The 20,545-nt window shown below is 36.0% G+C and overlaps 1 protein-coding gene across 1 annotated transcript in view; it reads left to right on the top strand.

Annotated features, from left to right (window-relative positions):
• The window catches only part of Pard3b (par-3 family cell polarity regulator beta), a 1,085,411-nt gene that overhangs the window by 568,189 nt on the left and 496,677 nt on the right, over positions 1–20,545 (top strand). The gene's annotated exons all lie outside the window — the stretch shown is intronic.

The raw sequence follows: 20,545 nt of genomic DNA on the forward strand, positions 1-20,545 counted from the left end.
GCACAGCAATGCCACTAATGACATCATTCAAAACACAGCTAGCCTCTCAGTTTAAAGGGACCATAGTTTTTCGGGGTAGGAATAGACATTACGACTATGCTGTCATTTCACATGGGTGTCATACACTGACCAGAAGTCCTACCAAAGAAATCTTTAAAGCTAATTTTTCTAGTCCACACCATTTATAGATTGAGAGCTATTTTTGTGCAAAGGCATCCACATAAATGTGGCTGAAAGCATGGCATCAGGGCCTGAACAGTTTGCAGCTGCAAAGCAGATAACTACTGAGTTTGCACAGTGAAGGTTTAACTTGTGAACACTCACCCATGTTTCTAGTAACAGATCTTTGCACTGATCATTCTAATAACAGATCATTTACATCCTCATGGAAATATGGGGATAATAATAGTGATGGATTTGAAAAGTGGATAGTCATTTCCCTTTGAAAGAGAGATTAAATTTTGACAGTATTTTAACTTTAAATGAAGAAAGCAATTAAGACAAGAAGTCTGGATACATGAGTATATTGAGGTTTGAATTATTTAGGTAGATGGGAAGAAAATAAATAGATTGGTGCATTGCTTTGTAAAATAATAGAGTAAATGTGATAAACAGAAATTAGGGAATGACAACTGCCTTCAAAAACAATGGAAAAAAAACAAATTTCACTTTTGTTCCAATTTCAAACCATTTGGTGCATAATGACAAGAATTCAGCAGAAGAAGGTATCTTAGTGAAAAATTAATTCAAATTTTACTGTTTTGAGGTCACAAGTCTGGGGACAGACAGATAAATTCATTTCACATTAATAAAAATGGCTACTGACTTAAATTTTTTTTCCTTTCTAATTCTGTTTACATCTTTCTACCTCCTGGTCTTCCTTGTATTAGAAGTATAGATTTTATGAGTGGCTGCTGACTTCATAGTACAAAATATAAAAATGTCATAAAATTTATGACACTCCTTTTCTACAAGTGAAAAATCCTTGTGCCTTGCCATAAAACCTGCAGCATCCTGACAGGACCACCTTGTGGGGAGGTGAAGTTGAGTGAGATACATTACACTCCTGGCTCCTTTCCCTGTCCCTGGCACTTCTGCACTATACTAAACATCAAGCTGTTGCACATCTGTCTGTTTCTCCTTTTTGATAAGAGGAGCTTGTAATCCTATTGTTTCCTCACTTCCCATATTCAAAGGTAAGATGGAGTGTACTAGGTTATTCGTGCACTTTTACTCCCAGTGGTTATCCTATTACCCCTTCTGCATGGAAGTAAACCAGTCTTTAAGAATGACTAAAACCAATGTTTTTATTTATTGTCATATCTGTAATTTCATAGTTCTTCAGTAGCAGGTCACTCAAAAATTAATCAATGTATTTGATTCTATAGAACTATAATTTTTGATTCCTATTACCATTGACCCTGAAGAGCTGTTCAATGCTATAATTTTAATGTGCTCTGATTCCCCCATTCTTGAAGAGGTCACTTGCTGTATTTTGCAGAGGCTCATCACCTGAATGCCATCAGCCACAGTAGAAATATCTCCCTGCAGTAAGAAGAAAAGAGGAAGGTCTACATCACCACTGATTTAAAAACCTTTATTTGTCAGAAGCACGCACTTTTCCATACAACCCTGGGAGTTCATTAAAAGTGTTAGGTTGTGCTACTGATTAGACATGGCCAAGGGCTAGGGACAGTTCTGTGGAAGAAGCCTTAACAAAATGGAATTAAATGAAATCTCTATTTTGTTCAGACCAAGGGAAATATGGATTGACAGTTTTTGTTTTTGTTTTTGTTTTTTTCATTTAGGATGCTGTTTTCTTGCCTCATGTAACACTGAGTAAGTTAGCTGTTGCAGACATGAAAAACAGCTGCATTATAATTTAACCATTCCTTTTTACTTTTGTCATCTTTGGTTAAGAATATAGTTAATGGAACATTCACATATTTATAACTATTGATAAGCCAGTCTTTATCTAAGTGACTACTTATAGCCTCTTTGGTTTCATCCTCTACTAGTTTTTATTGTTGTAGTTGCTTGCCTACATAATTACCTACTACCTATGCCCATTTAAGGAATAGGATCAAAGGATTAACCCAGAGGTGATATTTAAATTAAATCATCACTGTCCAGCAGAAGTGATTGTAAATATGTGAACTAAGGAATCTGATTATGGTATACCTTGACTGCATAATTGGAGTAATTGCCTGGGCAGAGGTAAAGGAAGAGATTTAAGCATTAGAGGCTAAAGTTGTTCAGCCCCAAAGTACCCAACATGTGGAATAATACTGAAGAGCACAAATCCATTAGATTACTGATTCACACTTGAAATTTTGTAGCTACTTCATGTTAACCAAAAGTCTATAGCATGTTTGTAATTTTCTACAATCCAGTACGATTCACCATAGGAGAAGCATTTGTAGGAGCAATGAACCATTGAGGAGGCATCAGAATAGATGGCAGTGTTGGCAGACAGATTTTAGACTGGTATTTGTACTGTAGCTTTCTCCTCTTGGATGGTTTTCAGGGAAGTAGATGAGCAGTATAGTCAGAAAATTCCCTCCCCACATCCACACAGGCCTTTTATCTTGAGCAGCCACCACTTACTCATTCAGATATTGTCCTGTGTGGTAATCACTACTCAAAGATATGTCTGTGAAAACATTTATCATCATGTCAGTACCACAAATCTGTTATGATTCTACCAAAGATACAGGCTTAGTTTGGCAGCCAAATACTGATTCTTGACCATAGGATTAGAGTCAAGGTTTGTGAGTTTGAAAAGTCCTGAAATTTATGCAAAGCTCCCATCATAGGTGCATATGTTCATCATTATTGGAAGAGAAACCATTATTATCATTGTTGTGCAAACTGCTTTAGCTGGAGAATAATTAAATTTTGCTTCTATCTGGCACTACACAAGGAATATGATCGAGGTAGAAGAAAATATCAAAATATATTTTGGATCTGGCTGATTGGCTTAATTGTGAAGCCTGTAGGGAACAATGAAGATGCCACCAAATGCTGCTTCTCTCCGGCTTCTTTGTTCCTCATTCCTAAGAATGAGCTTTTTGAAACAAAGTGTCCTCAAGCCAGACATAGTGGCACATACTTGTAATCCCAGCACTAGGGATCCTGCGACAGGAGGATCACCACAAGTTCATGGCTATCCTGGGCTACATAGTGAGTTTAAGGACAGCCTGAACTACATAGTGAGCCCCTGTCTCAAAATAAACAAACAACCAAGACCTGTCATGTAAAGGTACAAGATCCCAATAATGAATGTAACTGTACTGTATACCTAAAATGTACCAATAAACTCAATGAGGAAAAAAACCCAAAATAAACAAGCAAACGAAAACAACAAAAACTAATAATAAAAGGTAAAGCAAAGCATCCTCAGTGCCAGGCACAAGGGGGACCTTCAGTAAGGGTTTGTTAACTGAATCGTTCCTGTTCTGCTCGTGGGCTTGTTAATCCTTCTTTCTCATTTGATGGTATGTTTTGATCCTGAAGAATAACTCTTAGCTAATTATTGAGGGGTTACTCAGAACTCCATGCCTTGGCACCCTACATATAATTTTTGCTTTTGATTACAGTTTCCTAAACAGAAATATTCTAGAGAAATATGGTACCCAGTGAGGTTGAGGTAAAAGATTCCTGTGGAAGTGGAAGTCATCTAGGATGGTAGTGAAAAATGAGGCAAGGGGATAGGGTGGCAAGTAAACCCAGATGCTGGGACAGGAGGAAATGCCAGAGAACCAACTTGGACGGCTGAAGAATATTAAAGCAGGATGATGCAAATTCCCAAGGAGGTAACAGACAGTCTCAATGTAGAAGCAGCCCCAGGATGGGAGGTAGAAAGTGAGTGTGTCCCCACTTAGCAAATAGGAAGAAAAGGACCAAAGGCGTAGGGAGAGTGAGAAGGATAGGGAAGGGGGAATAAGGGAAAAGGAAAAAAATATGAGAAAATGTAAAAATGGAATTAAAGTGTTTGAATGGGGGAAGGGAGGGGAGGGGGAAGGGAGGGTGGGGACAAGGGGAAAAAATGAGAACCAAGACCTGGCATGTAAAGGTACAAGATCCCAGTAATGAATGTAACTGTACTGTTTACCTAGAATGTACCAATAAATTAAATTTTTAAAAAAAGAAAGAAAGTGTGTCCCGCTTTATAGGGATAGAGTTGCCATGGAATCAGCTTGACTGAGACAAGTGAGCAGAGTGAGTATGAAGACATTGTTGAGTTTCTGAGAGTCTTGAGCCACTCTTCAGATTAGTGAAGTTAATAGTTTGAAAGTGTTTGAGAGACCAGGAGACTTTTAAGGTTAAGGGGGCAGTAGGGGTGGGGAATAATGGGAGAGGTCACCTGGCCCCAGAGTTGTTTCACCTTGATCCATGAATGAGTTTTACAAGATGAGGCAGCTGGAAGAGGGAGGAATATTCAAAGGAAATTCAAAATATTTTGTGCTGCTTGGTGGGGGTGGGGGGTCTTGGCTGTTGTCCTGCTTCAAGTCAAAGACTCCTGATTGATACTCTCCAGTGTGGAGTTTCAGAGTCTGTAGGTTTCAGTGAGGCAGCTCCCTTTCCAAGCTGGCAAGACCCTGATTAACACAAGCTTCCAGCCACTGTAGAACTTAGATGGTTTTAAATATTGGTTTAAATACATTTTATAAATAATGCAAGTCTCTTAAATTACATTATAATAAATAAAATATAAGAGCATATATAAAGAAATATAACCAGCCAGGTACAAATCAGTGCATTCTCTTTTACTTCAATTATTCCAATCCATAAATAAAGATTAGCTTTCAGTTGTACTTTAAATTTTCTTGCAGAGATGCCTCTGGCAATGGTTCCAGCTAGCTTGCAGCTTTGAATGCAAAGACAGTGTCATATTCATCTTTGAATCTTCCCATAGAGTGTAGCATAATGCTCTCCACATCGTCTCACATAGTACTATGCACATAATAAATATTTTTTCTATTGAAAATTACCAAAGCGTCTTAAAGGAAAATATTTCTGCCCGGTAAACACACCTCTGAAATGGAATGTCTGTTGTATTTCAGGCTTATGTTAAATGACAAGAATTCAGAGATGGGTGAGACACGTTTTTCCGCCCAAAGGATCTCAGAATGAATCAAGGCAGACAGACCTACAAAGAAATCATTGCCTTCCCTGAGACCAGAGCTTTGACAGAACTTGTGGATGGCAGGAAAATAGCTCTGAAGATGGGGATTGTATCTGTGCTAAGGTTCAGCAAAAAAGTGACCATGCCTAGTGAGATATGAAAGGTTGGATAGTTATTGGCCAGGCAAGTAAGGATGTTCCGTACAGCTGTTGTATATTGATATTTGCTGATCATCTACTCTATGAAAGGCAGTGTTCTAAACCCTGGAAATTTATTAATGAATGCACAGTTAAAAACCATTGCCTTCTTTGAACTGATGTTTTAGCTGTTGATACTGAAAACAATGAGACCTTTTAAATGGATTATTGCTTTTCCTAATTCCCAAATAGAGTGCAGTTTCATGTGGAAGAATATTTGTGTTAAAATTCATAGGGATTCTTCCCATGATCAGAGTATTGTATATTCTGCTTTGATTATAGCTACCTTTGCAGGATCTTTTATTATTCTTTGTTGTGTTTTTATATCTTTGGTTGAAAAACTAACACTTTGCTGACTGTTACCCGTGACTATAGCAGTTCATGGAGCAATTCAGAACTCTAGCTGACTCCAAGCAGTGTTGCCACATGCTATAGGAACGCAAATGGTATACCCACGTCCTTATCGCCCTACATCTTCCCCTAAATGCTCTTGTCTGTGCTGCTACTGCTAGTCCTGCTTCTTCATATACGTCACAGCAAGGATTACTTCAAGTGCATCTCAGGTTGTTGGAGAAAATCCTTTCCTGAATTCTTTCTTTTCAGTAGGCTTTATAGGTTAGTGAAATAGCTTTTGAAATCAGAGATTCACAGTAAAGGTGGTAGGAAGTGGATAGAAGAACAAAGGGAATGGCATACGTGAAGGCACATGGCAAGCACAGGAGAGGAACAGTGCACATGGCAGGGAGAGGGGAACTCAGGCTGGAGAAGAAGAGAATGCGATATTCCCAGAATGTAGGCAGTGGGAAAGGGTTTTTTCAAGAAGCCCTGCTTTATGCATGAGCTAAGATGGTTTGTAAGTTTGATTCTTCATGTGGTGATCATAAAGGATTTTCTAATGTGAATTTTTGGTTTTCTAAAATTTAGGGAAAAATGTTCAATACTAGACTAAGTACACATACAAATGCTTCTCTTCCCACATCCCATCCTCCTTCTATTTCTGTTTCTTCTCCTTCTCTTTTTCATTCTTCTCCTTCTCTTCCTCCTCCTCCTTCTTTTCTTTTCCCAAAACAGCTATGAAATTGGTCTGTGGCCTTTACGTTTTCAGGAAGACATTTCCGTAGAAAGATTGTCACAGGGAAGGAAGACCAGCGGGGAAGTGAGTCTCTGCCTACATGAGTGCAGTACCTGTGCAAATGAAAGAACTCCTTTAATAATGTGCCTTTTATCTTTATTCTCTACTAATGAAATCTGCAATATATGTAGTTTGCTTAAATATATAAAGCACATTTTCTACAGCCAACTTTACGGAAATACATTGTAGCCAACAAAATGAAAGTGGTTAAAATTCAAATTTTCTGTATTTGTTGAATTATCCCAACTTCTTATTCTTTTTATATTCACCCGATTTAGGTGATGATTTATAGTTACAAACAAGGCCTTAGGATCACCAGCTTGTGTACTTTGACATGTCTTGATTTTATTAATTTAAACAGAGAGACTAAATGAAAGAGAAGATGTTTATAGTACCTTTGATCATATTTTATTGTGGTAGCATGATATAAAGCAGAAGCTGTGGAAGAGGCTATGATGTTTAGTATCTTCACTCTTTTAATAATGAGCAACATTATCACTCTACTTGGGCTCTAACATTTTTAATATATTTAATGATACAGAAATCCAGAGGTAAATTAGCTGTAAGTGGGAGGTAATAATTCAGTTATAAAAATAGTGATTATATGTCAGTCATACATTAAATATATATGTATGTGTTACAAAAAACCTCTCTTTTTTGTAAACTTACTGTTTTGGTAGATGGAATTAGATTTACTCAAAAGCATTTTATAAATTTTTAACCATAAAAAACAAACACATACACACACAAAAAAAAAACCCTCAGTGAGTAAAATGTGTAAAGAATATGCATTTTTAAGAACTTCATTCTTACTACTCTATTTGTCTTCACAAATCTGAATTAGAATTCTGGGAAATCTTAATAATCCATTCTGTGCTGGTTAGTGGCTATGAGAAGAAAAAGAAATAGCCATTAAAAAAAAAATCATAGAAAAATTTAAAAGAGAATAAATGGAGGAACAGAGGAGATTTTTAGTTTCATGTACACTTTAATTCATATCATAAATTTGTTCCTCAGTAGTTATATGGAACTTAATATGCTAGGAAAGTAAAGAAACAAAAATATATGTAGTTAGAGCTTGCTTCTCAAGGGAAGTTTTCCACGGAAACACTTATTAAAATGAGTATTCTATCTATGGAGGACTTTTATATGTGCTTTATCAGTTAAAGGTTACCAGCCTTCCTGTTTCATGCCACTGAATATTCAGAACACTGAATAGAAAATTAAGAACCCTGTGTAAATGGGCACTCCCAGTTGTGAAAAATTGTAATCCCAGATACTCATACTATAGAATTCTGTACTTGGAACCCACCATAGCAATCGTCCTATTCCCATTCTACAGACAATGAGGCCAGGATATCCAGTGTCTGGTCGTCAGACAAAGCATGGTGGAGCTTGCATTGCAATCATGTTTTCCTTTTCCTAGACCACAGTAAAACTTTATTCTATTACAATAATTTCATGCTTTTTACTTTTATTTTTATTAAACTTACGAAAATCATAAGTATCTCTTGGACACAAATTGATGAAGAAATGTCCAGGACTAGCTTATCAGCACCTTTCTTTCCCAGGTTAATTAATACTGTTTAAAGATTTTGCATGCAGAAATCAGATCTACACTACTTACTCTAAAGCAGTGTTTTTTTTGTTTGTTTGTTTGTTTGTTTTTTCAAATTGTGCTCCCTTAATTAGCAGAATCAAGAATGTGTTAGAAATACAGACTTCCAGGCCTCTCCCTAGACCTACTGCATCAGAATCTCAGGGGTTAGTTGGGTTGAGAAATTCCCATTTAAACAAGGCTTCCTATGATTCTGATCCATGCTGAAGTTTGAGAAGCACTGAAGAAAACAATGAATAAAATATACTCCTTGTTCTTAAGCAGTTTGTGATTTAGTACTTTTAAACCTCTAATTGCCTTACTCATTTCAGATATATAGGTATAAAATCTAATGGTGTGTGTGTATATAGTAAATTATAAGCATGTAAAATTGATATGACTGAGACATTTAGGAATAGTATCATAAAGTCATCTTGGAGATTTCCTATGGCAAGGCATTGCCCGCAGCATAAGAATGTGTATCAGGCAGTTTGAATAACTGTGCCTGAGTACTGAAATGCATGTTAATCTCATATATGTGCATATCAAATGCAGTTTGTTTTTACTGTAGCACAGATATTTTTGTTCTAAAAAGTAAAAACAAATACTCTGAAATTATGCCCAGAATTTTAATCTTAAAATTTACATTATGTTTATGTATGAGCACCAGGCACATAACCTCTCATTCACATATTCTCTGTATAATGTTTCTATTACTCTCATTCTAAAATTCATACACAATTTCAAAAGAAACTTGTAGTTGACTTTTAAAAATTCAAATCATGTTTTAAAATGCACCTGAGATTTTGAATTATAATTGAATTATAGTTAATATTTTCTGGGCAAGTAGTTTCAAATATGGCTAAAAATGCATGGAGGTGGGAAACCAAGGCCATATATCATCACCTGTAAGTCACAGAGAGACATCTATTGATCACCGCACTGTCTACTTTAGTTCTCATATGAGAGATGAAACATAGAACTATAAAACTGTGTTTAATTTTGTTTTGCAGCTATGGCCAATCAGGGAAACACAGTGTGAATTTGGTTAGCATTTTCTTCCAAAACTTTTTATCAAGAGCATTAAGCTGGTTTGGAGATGCATACGTTAAGATGTTTCATAATAAAACGTACTCTTTCCTGTATGAGATCAGTGACCATTCCCACCTGTGAAATGTGAACCAGAAGGCTGATGCCAATGCCAACACTACCTCTGGAGGAAGGGCTCCCTGTGCCTGGCTCTGCTCTTCCAGCCTGTGAGCCATTGGAGTTGTTAGCACTGGTGCTAAGTGTAAACACCTTTACTTTCCAGCTGCTGCTAATTGGTTTGGGGATATTTATGTAAGTGTTGATTTTAAAGCTAAAAATAGTGCGTTGATGTTTAAATCCAACTCATTCTGGCTGTCAGAAATGCTCCCGTGATCCTGAAAGTGTTGCTAAAAATGTCCGCTTTAAAAAAATTGTAGTAATTAAACCTGTCTGTTGTAAGAGTCACAGGCGATATGTTCCTGTGATCTGATCCAAAAGGTAAAGGGCAAGCTTCCTAAAAGTTTCTGCCCAGTTATGAAGACAAGAGCACCTGCTGAACTATTACAAAACAAAGGATTATAATGAGAGCAAAAGAACAGATGAGTCAAAATTTGAGATAGTTTCATGCTTTATATTATATGCAGCTGATCTTAGCTCACTATTTTAAGCTTACATTAAAAATAGAAATTATAATAATTTCAAATGGATACCTTTTGAGGATATACTCCTAAGTGAAATAAATAAGTCACATATGTGTAAATACCAAATAGTTTCTCTGGTGTGAAAAACTATAATAGTACACAAGATCCTAATGAGATAATTGACAATGTGCAATAGGAAGAAAAGGGCTACAGGTGTAGGGAAAGTGGGAACGGTAGGGGAAAGGAAATAAGGGAGAAGAAACAAATATGAGAAAATGAAAAAATGGAAATGAAGTGTATGTAAATGGCTAAGGGAGGAGGGGGTGAAGGGAGGGCAGGGATGGGGAAAAAATGAGAACCAAGACCTGTCATCTAAAGATACAAGTTCCCAGTAATGAATGTAACTACTGTATACCTAGAGTGTACCAATAAGCTCAATAAAAAGAAGAAAAAGAAATTATAATAATTTCATTAGTAATGGTAAATATAGAGCTTCCAAACTATTTTGCTTCTACAGGCAAAGGTGAAGATTTGAAGTCACATAATTAATATTTCTCAAACCTAAAGTTGAAGAAATATGAAGGCTGTTCAGCGCCAGTTGCTTTAGTTGCTTTTGTTCTTCATAATCAGAGTTATTTTTGCCCCTTTCTATCCAGCTTTAAAATTCATGATTTTACAGTTTTTTCCAAGTTATTTAAATAAGCTATAAGGAAAAAATATCATTTTCATTTTTAGATATGTGTGATTTCGTGACTGTTCATTTCATCATGTAATTTAGTGGAGGAATAGCTTAAGTACTTTTCAGTTTCTTGTCAGTTATTTTTAATTTTTGGAAAAAAATGACTTTATGTACCCTATGAACAGATAAGCTGACTTTGTCCATATGTTTTGAAGTACTGTATAGTTACAGTGTACATGAAGTGAATTTGAACTGGTTTTACATTCTTAAAGTGCCCTACACTTCTGTCTGCCTGACCCATCAAATGAATCTGTGACTGGTTACAGTACATTGAAATGATTTGTCAATTGACAAATACTACCCATTAGTTGAGAAGATAAGCTATACTTTTTGGCTTTTTTTTTCTGATTTTGTGAGACAGGGTCTCACTATGTAGTTGAGTCTGACCTGGAACTCACTATGTAGCCCAGGCTGGTCTCGAACTCACAATGATCCTCCTGCCTCAGCCTCCCTGGTGTTGGGATTACAGGATGCGCCACCACGCCCAGCCTGATAAGCTATATTTTTTACCTCTTTATAATAGTTATCACAAGGCAGAGTATTTGATGCCACTTTTCAAAGAGTTCAACTCTCTTCATGGACATATGTGTCTGTAAATGTTTGTTCTCTTCAAGTCTGTAGTTACTGGCATGATTGCTCCAAATGTGTAGTCAGTTCAGAGTTACTCAAGATCAGATTATTACATAGTGCTTTCCAGTTGAAATTGACATTTCCAAATATCCAGAGCATTAATATCTATTGAGATAACTCCCCTTAACCTTGCATAATGTTGATTTGAAATAGAAAGTGTATTATTTTTCTGTATTGGCTAGGAATCAATAAGAAAGTTCCTTTTGGTATAAGGAATGAGGCAAAAATAAAGAATTAAATAGAAAGTTAAAACTTTATAGTAAGTATATGAGTCAGAGGAGGGAGGGAGAGAGAAAGTATTACAAAATTAAAAATAATATTTATTTTAATTAACTGACACTATTAACTGTGTATGGGTTGAAAGACTTTTCATTATTAAGATGGCATTCCTCTCCAAAATTGATCTGTAGGTTCAGTATAATCTTTATCGTAATCTCATTGGCTTTTTTGTCAATGATTTTATTAGTACATTTTAGGTATACAGTACATATGTTCATCATTGGGATCTTATACCTTTACATGACAGATCTTGGTTCTCATTTATTCCCCATACCCCTGCTCTCCCTTCACCCTCTCAAGCCTCCCAGATTTACAAAGACTTTGTTTCCATTCTTTCCTTTTCTCATATTTTTTTCTTTTCCCTTATTTCCTTTCCCCTATTCTTCCCACTTCCCCTACACACTTGTTGGTTTTTTAAAGGAAATTTATAAGCTGATTCTAAAGTTAATACAGAAATATAAGAGGCCCAGAATAATGAAACAATATTGAAAGAAAAAAAAAAACATTTGGAGGATTTGTGAACAATTCTGGAGGATTCATCCATCCTGATTTCAAAACTTATTACAAAGCTATAATAATCAAAATCTGTGTAGTGCTGGCCTAAAGATAGATATAGCAATGGAAAAGATTTGAATAGAATTGAGAGACAAGAAATAAACACTTTCACATACAAAAAATATATTTGAAGCCCTACTTCATGCCATATGTAAAAATTAACTCAAAATGATAGCAGTCCTAAACCTAAAAGCTAACTAACATCATAAAATTCTCAAAATATGAAAATAAATTTGTGTGGCCTTGTTAGGCAAACAATTTTAGATACAGCATCAAAAACACAAGCAACAAAAGAAAAAATAAATAGATTATAATCCACAGTCCCATTTCTCCATGTAGATACCCAAGAGAATAAAAAACATGTTCACACAAGTACTTGTACACAAAAGTTCATCTCAGCATTGTTCACAATAGGTAAATTGAAATAAAGCATGCAGGTGATGAATGGAAAAGCTGAATGTGGAATGTCCATACATGGAATATTATTTATGCATAAAATATAATGAAATAATGATGTATGCTATAATACAGTTGAGATTAGAAAACATTCTAAGTGAAAGAAACTATGTTTCATGATGCTGATTGTTTAGATAAAAATTTCCCCCAAATTCTCATGTGTTTGGAGGGTTATTGGATCATGGAGAAAAATGTTCTTCAGCTTATTAGTTCATTGATGAGTTCAGTATCTGAAGTGCTGTTGGGAGTAGGACCTGGTTGGACCAGGATAACTGGGGCATGAGCTGGAAAAGTGTATTCTTCTCCTTGACTCCTCCCTTTCTCTCTTCTTCCTGGCTGCAGTGATCTGAACAGCTTTTCTCTGCTCCAGCCCTTCCAACCATTCTCCTTGCACCTTGGAGCCAGCCAGCTGTGGATCAATTCCTCTAAAATCTCTATAAATCTCTCTTCCTTTGAGTTGTGGGTGTTGGTTATCCTGTTCCAGCAAAAAGAAAGTGACTAACATAGATTCTTTTTATATGAAATGTTCATAATAGGTTATACTAGGAGACAGAAAGTAGTTTAATGATTGGTGGCAGATATCTTGAGAGAAGAAAATGAAGAATGACAAAGGCTAAAGGTTTTCTTTCTGGGGTGATGAAAATGATATAACTTTAATGATAATAGTTACAAAACTAAATATATACAACACCACCAAATTGTACCCTTTAAGAGGCTAAATATTATGTGAATTATATCCCAATATCTTTGTTGTAAAAAAAATGTTTCTAAAGCCCCAAGAAAATCTTTTTTAATCTGAAGCCTGCAGACATCTTGACTATACCCACAGAAGACATCTCCCCCTACTATAAAACTGCACAGCCAAACCACTTACAAGTCTCTGACTCATAGAAGCTATGAGTGATAATAAATGTTTTCTAATCCTTAAGTTTGGGGACAATTTATTATCCATCATTAGTAAACTAATACAATGAACTCTATATGCTATGTGCTTGATAGCTAGAGAATAAGACACAAGTTTTTCTTATATAAGAGAATTAGCTAAGCACTTAATGATTTCAGCATAAATTTTTCTGCCTACATATTTTTGTAGCTTTCCCAATCTTATGTCATTTTCTCTGTAGTAATTTGTTAAGACCTTCATATTAACACAAATATTCAAAATCCTGCATGGACATTCACCTTTTAAGGTTTGGAACGTTAATCTATGAAGTGTCCTTTAACCTTGTAGATTTTTTTCTCTTTATCCAAGCAGAGAAGAGAAAACTAAATTTAAAAGATATCCAAAGAGGGCACCTATCATCCAGTGCAAATTTGATTGCTCATTGGATGGGGTAGGGAACTTAGGGACAAATGCTTCACAAAAAAAGAAATACAAATGGCCAATAGATACATAAAGAAATGCTCAATATTTCACACTACTAGAGAAATGCAAATTAAAGCAACACCAAGATTCCATCACTGGAAAGATTGGCTGTCATCAAAAAATCAACTAATAACAAATGTTGCCAAGGTGTGCAAGGGACTTTTTTATTGCTTGTGGGAGTGTAAATTGGTACAACTACTGGGGAAATCAGTATGGAGAAGTCTCCAAAAACTAAAAAGAAATTCCATTTGATCCAGTTATTCCCCTTCTGGGCACCTTCCTAAAAAACTTAAAGACATTATATTACATGCATATCTATGTTTATAGTAGCATAACTCATAATAGCTGTACCTTGGAAGCAGCCTGTATTCCATCACCAGATGAATGGATAAAGAAAATGTGGCATTTACACACAATGGATTACTACTCTGCCAAAAAGAAAGATAAAGTTGAGTCATTTGTAGGAGAATGGTTACACCTTGAGAACATAATGTTATGTGAAATAAATTAGACACACAAGTTTATTGCGTGGTTTTTCTTAGATGACCCCAAAATGTAAATAAAGAGCAAAATAAAAGATACACGGTAAGAAGAAGGGAGATAGATCTTTCTCAAAAGGAACAGGGATCAAGAGATGAAGGGAGTGGAAAGGGAAGGAAGAGAAAGGGGATGAAGAAAGGATTTAATATGTGTTATTTCAATGTCCCAACTCCCCACAAGGAATGTAAACATAATGAACTACATACATGTACTAATAAAATGATCTGAAATAAAAATAAAACAAATCTAGTGTAGAAGTTTCACAAAACCACCCACACTTATGTGAAATGTTGCTACATAGTTTTTGTAAGAATCAGTTTGCCATGTCAAAGTGCTTCAGTTGCAGCTGGATCTTGTTTTCCTGCAGATATTAGCCTAATTCACTTAGGTCCAAATTCTTAACCTCACATGTTGCCCTCCTTTTTCTTGGAATGAGGCATTCAAGGTCATAAATGCCATTTGTAGGTGTGGGTTTTGCTTATATGTCTTTCTTCATGTGGTGTGTTTCAGTGAAATCAGAGTTCCTGACTAATAGTGTCTGTGACTCTGCTTCTAAAGAGTGGGATCCACAAAATTATCTGTTAGAGCAAAGCTCTATGGCCTAGCAGAGAACTAATGCCTTCCATAAAGTAGAGTCAACACAGAGACACCTCTGCTGTGTGGCCCGGCCCAAACTACGGGCCTCCTCTGGAGATGGGCCATTTCCAGCGGGCCCCAGTGATTGGCTCTGACACAGTGCCAGGAGGGTAGCCACATGGGCGCCGCTGAGCACCATCACGTGCCCCCCCCCGGCTTTTAGATCCCTTGATTGAGCCAGTCCTTGGATGCACTCTGCAGAGGCGTGGCAGGCTATAAAGGGTGGTGATTGATCCTATTATGTTCCTGATTGTATCGATAGGGATAAAGGATAGGGATTGATTTGATGAGGTGTTTTCTCAACTATAAAAATGAGAATGTCTGTAAGTCATTAGAGAAACAAAGACTAGGACACAATGATATCAGGAAGATTTAATGACCCAGAGATTGAATCAAGGGCAACCCAACAGCAAAAATAAAGATGAGAAAACACTTAAACAAGCCACAAAAACAGACTTCGGATCCAACAATGGCAAACAGTAGGGCAAAGGAGGATGAAAAATCAGATAGTGAACCTCCAGGACACTCAGAACTCACAGCAAAGGAAGTAAAAAAACTGATCAATCAAGCTCGAGAAAAATTCAAAACAGAAATTATTTCGCAGATAACCAAAGAGATGGTGAGCAAAATGAAAGACATGATTCGAGACTCCAGAACAGAAACTGACAAAAAAAAAAAAAATAGATGAGCTTAGGAACATAATAGAAACCATGAAGGCCCAGCATAAGAAAGCAATGGAAACAATGAACACCCCCAACATAGGAAAGAAATGGAATCCATTAAACAGATTCAAACAGATATCCAGGAGATTAAAAACTCTGTTGAAAGTGTATGTAACAGAATAAAAGATTGCAAAGATAGACTCTCGCATATAGAAGATAGGATAGCAGACAGTGACCATGAAAAGAGAGGTCTCTTAAAAACAGTACGGGAGCATGAGAAATCAATCCAATAACTCCTAGATGATGCAAAGAAGAATAACAAGACTGATAGGAACCCATGAAATACCAGGAGAAAATGCAAATGACTTAAAAAAGCTGTTCAAAGAATTAACAACAGAAAACTTACCAAACAGAGGGGAAAAATTAGACATACAGATAAGCGAGGCATATAGGACACCAACTAGCCACGATCAAAAAAAGTCTACACCTAGACATATAATAATCAAGATACCAGAAACCCAACAGAAGAACAAAATACTACAAGCAGTAAGAGAAAAGAAACAAATCACATGCAAAGGAAAGCCCATCAGAATCACAGCAGACTTTTCAACACAAACCCTCAGGTCAAGGAGAGCCTGGAATGAGGTATTTCAAGTCCTAAAAGAAAACAACCTACAACCAAGACTGATGTATCCTGCAAAACTATTTCAAAATGGATGGAGAAATAAGATACTTCCATAAGAAAGAACACTTGAGAAACTTCATGAATACTAAACCAGCACTACAAAGAATTTTAAACAATATCCTAGAAAAAGACAACAAAGATCACAACACCAGGAGGCCCAACAGAGCAAATAAAATAGCCAAGGCAAAAAAATAAAAGGAGAGGACAAAAATAAAAAGAGTCAACAAAAGGACAATAACATGACAATAATAAGTCAGTACATATCAGTTATAACTATCAATGTCAGTGGCCTCAATTCACCAATCAAGAGAAATAGATTGGCAGAATGGATTGAGAAGCAAAATCCAACAATATGTTGTTTACAAAAAACACACCTAGTGCTAAAAGAAGCCCATAGCCTGAAAGTGAAAGGATGGAAAACAATTCTCCACGCTACAAGAGCCCAGAAAAAAGCAGGGGTAGCAGTCTTATTCACAGACAAAGCAAACTTCAAACAAAAACTGATTAAGAGAGAGGAAGAAGGCCACTACATCCTTGTAAAGGGAACAATCCAAGAGGAAGAAATGTCAATCATAAACATATATGCACCAAATATAAATGCCCCCAAATATATAAAACAAATATTAAGTAACATGAAAAACCAAATAACCACTAATACAATTGTAGTCGGGGATCTGAGTGCCCCACTATCACAAATTGTCAGATCATCTAGGCAAAAAATCAACAATGAAATACTAGAACTGAACCAAACTTTTGAACAAAAGGACTTAATAGACATCTGTAGAGTGTTCCACCCTAAAAAATCAGAATATACATTCTTTTCAGCTGCACATGGGTCATTCTCCAAGATAGATCACATACTAGCTCACAAAACAGGTTTGAATAAATGGAAAAGAATTGAAGTTTTTCCCTGTATATTATCAGATCACAGTGCAATAAAGCTGGAGATCAATAGCATAAGAAACCATAGGAATTTCACAAACACATGGAAATTGAACAACACTCTCCTGAACAATCAATGGATCACAGAGGAAATTAAAGAAGAAATCAGACAGTTTTTACAAATAAATGAAAATGCCAAAAAAACAGACAGGAATCTATGCGACACAATGAAAGCAGTTCTACTTGGAAAATTCATAGCACTGAATGCCCACATTAGGAAAACAGAGCAAACTCAAATAAACAACCTAACAATGACTCTAAGACTCCTAGAAAAACAAGAGGAAGAAAAACACAAAGCTTGAACAAGAGAGGAAATTATAAAGATTAGAGCAGAAATCAATGCAATGGAAACTAAGAAAATGATACAAAAAATAAATGAATCAAGTTGGTTTTTTGAAAGAATAAATAAAATTGATAAACGCTTAGCAAACCTTATCAAAAAAAGGAAAGAAAGGCTCAGATTCATGCAATCAGGAATGAAAAAGGCGAAGTCACAACAGATCCGACAGAAATCCAGAGGATCATAATACATACTATGAGAACCTGTACTGTAATAAAATGTAAAACACAGAAGAAATGGACAGACTTCTAGATACTTATGAATTACCAAAGTTGAACAAAGAAGGTAAAAACATTTTAAACACCCCAACCACAATCAGTAAAATTAAAAATGTAATTAAAAACTTACCAACAAAGAAAAGCCCAGGTCCTGATGGATTCACTGCTGAATTTTACAAGACATTTAGAGAAGATCTGCCATTACTCTTCAGACTTTTCAATGAAATTGAAAGAGAAGCAATACTTCCAAATTCATTCCTGAAAACAAATATCGCTTTGATTCCCAAAACTGGGAAAGATGTAACTAAAAAAGAGAACTACAGACCAATCTACTTAATGAATATAGATGCAAAAATCCTCAATAAGATACTAGCAAACAGAATACAGAGGATCATCAAGAAGATCATACATACTGATCAAGTCAGATTTATTCCAGGGATGCAAAAATTGTTCAACATACGTAAATCAATAAATATAATACACTATATTAACAAAGTGAAGGACAAGAACCATATGATCCTCTCAATAGATGCAGAAAAAGAATTTGACAAAATTCAACACCTATTCATGATAAAAACTCTGCAAAAAATTGGAATAGATGGTCTCTATCTCAACTTAATGAAGGCTATCTACGAAAATGCAACAGCCAACATCATACTAAATGGCCAAAAACTGAAAACCTTCATGTGAAAATCAGAAACAAGACAAGGATGTCCACTATCACCACTCCTCTTCAATATAGTTCTGGAAATATTAGCCATAGCAATTAGACAAGAGAAAGAAATTAAAGCAATACAGATAGGAAAGGAAGAAGTTAAACTGTCATTATTTGCTGGTGATATGATACTGTACATTGAAGATCCAAAAAACTCCACCAAAAGACTTCTTGACTTAATTGACACTTTTAGCAGAGTAGCTGGATACAAGGTCAACACCCAAAAATCAATAGCCTTCTTGTACACAAATAACAGACTTACTGAGAAAGAAATTAGGGAAACAACTCCTTTCACAATAGCACCCAAAAAAATGAAGTATCTGGGAATCAATCTAACAAAAGAAGCAAAAGACCTCTACACTGAAAACTACAGCACTCTGAAAAAAGTGATCAAGGGGGATATAAGAAAATGGAAAGATCTCCCCTGCTCCTGTGTAGGAAGAATCAACATAGTGAATATTGTCATACTATGAAAACTGCTATACAGATTCAATTCAATACCAATTGAAATCCCAACACTATACTTCACAGAACTAGAAAGAAGAATCCAAAAATTCATTTGGAACCATAAGAGACCTAGAATAGCGAAAGCCATCCTAGGCAACAGACACATAGCAGCGGGTATAACAATTTCCAATTTGAAACTATACTACAAAACCACTCTGACAGATTGAAAGAAACAAAAACAACTCCAGATGCACTCAGCTACCTCATCTTTGACAAAGGAGATGACAGTCCCCACTGGAGGAAAGGTATACTTTTTAATAAATGGTGTTGGAAAAACTGGATCTCAACCTGCCAAACACTAAAACTAGACCCTTATCTCTCACCATGCACTAAATTAAAATCCAAGTGGATTAAATATTTAAATATAAAAGCAAAAACACTAGACTTGCTGGAACATAAGTTAGGCAGAACTCTGGAAGACATTGGTATAGGAAAAGACTTTATGAACAAATCCTCAGTAGCATGGGAACTAGCAGAAAGAATCAACAACTGGGATCTCATCTTATTAAAAAGCTTCTGCACTGCAAAAGAAACCATCAACAGAACTAAGAGACAACCTAAAATGTGGGAAAAACTTTCTACCAGCTGCTCCTCAGACAAAGGACTATTATCTAAAATATATAAAGAACTCAAAACAACCAGCCCCCCAAATATAAAGACCCATTTCTAAAATGGGCATCTGAAATGAACAGACTTTTCTCAGACAAAGAAATAAAAGCAGCAAGTAAATATATGAAAAAATGTTCCACATCACTGGTCATTCGAGAGATGCAGATGAAAATAACACTGAGATTCCACCTCACCCCACAAAGAATGGCTGCTATCAAGAAATCACACAACAACAAATATTGGCAGGGTTGTGGGGAGAAAGGAACCCTTCTCCATTGTTGGTGGGAGTGCAGACTGGTGCAACCACTGTGGAAGTCAATATGCAGATACCTCAAAGAACTAGGATTAGAGGTTCCATTTGAGCCAGCCATCCCTCTGTTGGATATCTTTCCAAAAGAATTAAAAGAATCATACCACAGTGATATATGCACACCCATGTTTATAGTGGCACAGTTTGTAATAGCTAAAACTTGGAAACAGCCCATCTGCCCATCAGTTGGAAACTGGATAAAGAAGATGTGGTTTTTCTATAAAATGGAATACTACTCAGCCATAAAGAATAAGAAAGTACATTCATTCATAGGTAAATGGGTACATTTTGAGGATATACTCCTAAGTGAAATAAATAAGGCGCACATATGCAAAAACCGAATAGTTTCTCTTATGTGAAAAACTAAAATAGTAATCAAGATCCTAACGGGACAATTAGCAACGTGAAATAAGAAGAAAAGGACCAAAGGTGTAGGGACAGTGTGAAGGATAGGGAAAGGGGAATAAGGGAAAAGGAAAAAAATATGAGAAAATGGAAAAATTGGAATAAAGTGTTTGAAGGTGGGGAGGGGAGGTGGGGGTAAAGGGAAGGTGGGGAAAGTGGAAATAATGAGAACCAAGACCTGGCGTGTAAAGGTACAAGATCAGTAATGTGTATGGAAGTAAGAGCTA

This window comes from Fukomys damarensis, unplaced genomic scaffold, assembly GCF_012274545.1.
Source record: "Fukomys damarensis isolate Sample0158 unplaced genomic scaffold, DMR_v1.0_HiC HiC_scaffold_16, whole genome shotgun sequence".
Classification (NCBI taxonomy): domain Eukaryota; kingdom Metazoa; phylum Chordata; class Mammalia; order Rodentia; family Bathyergidae; genus Fukomys; species Fukomys damarensis.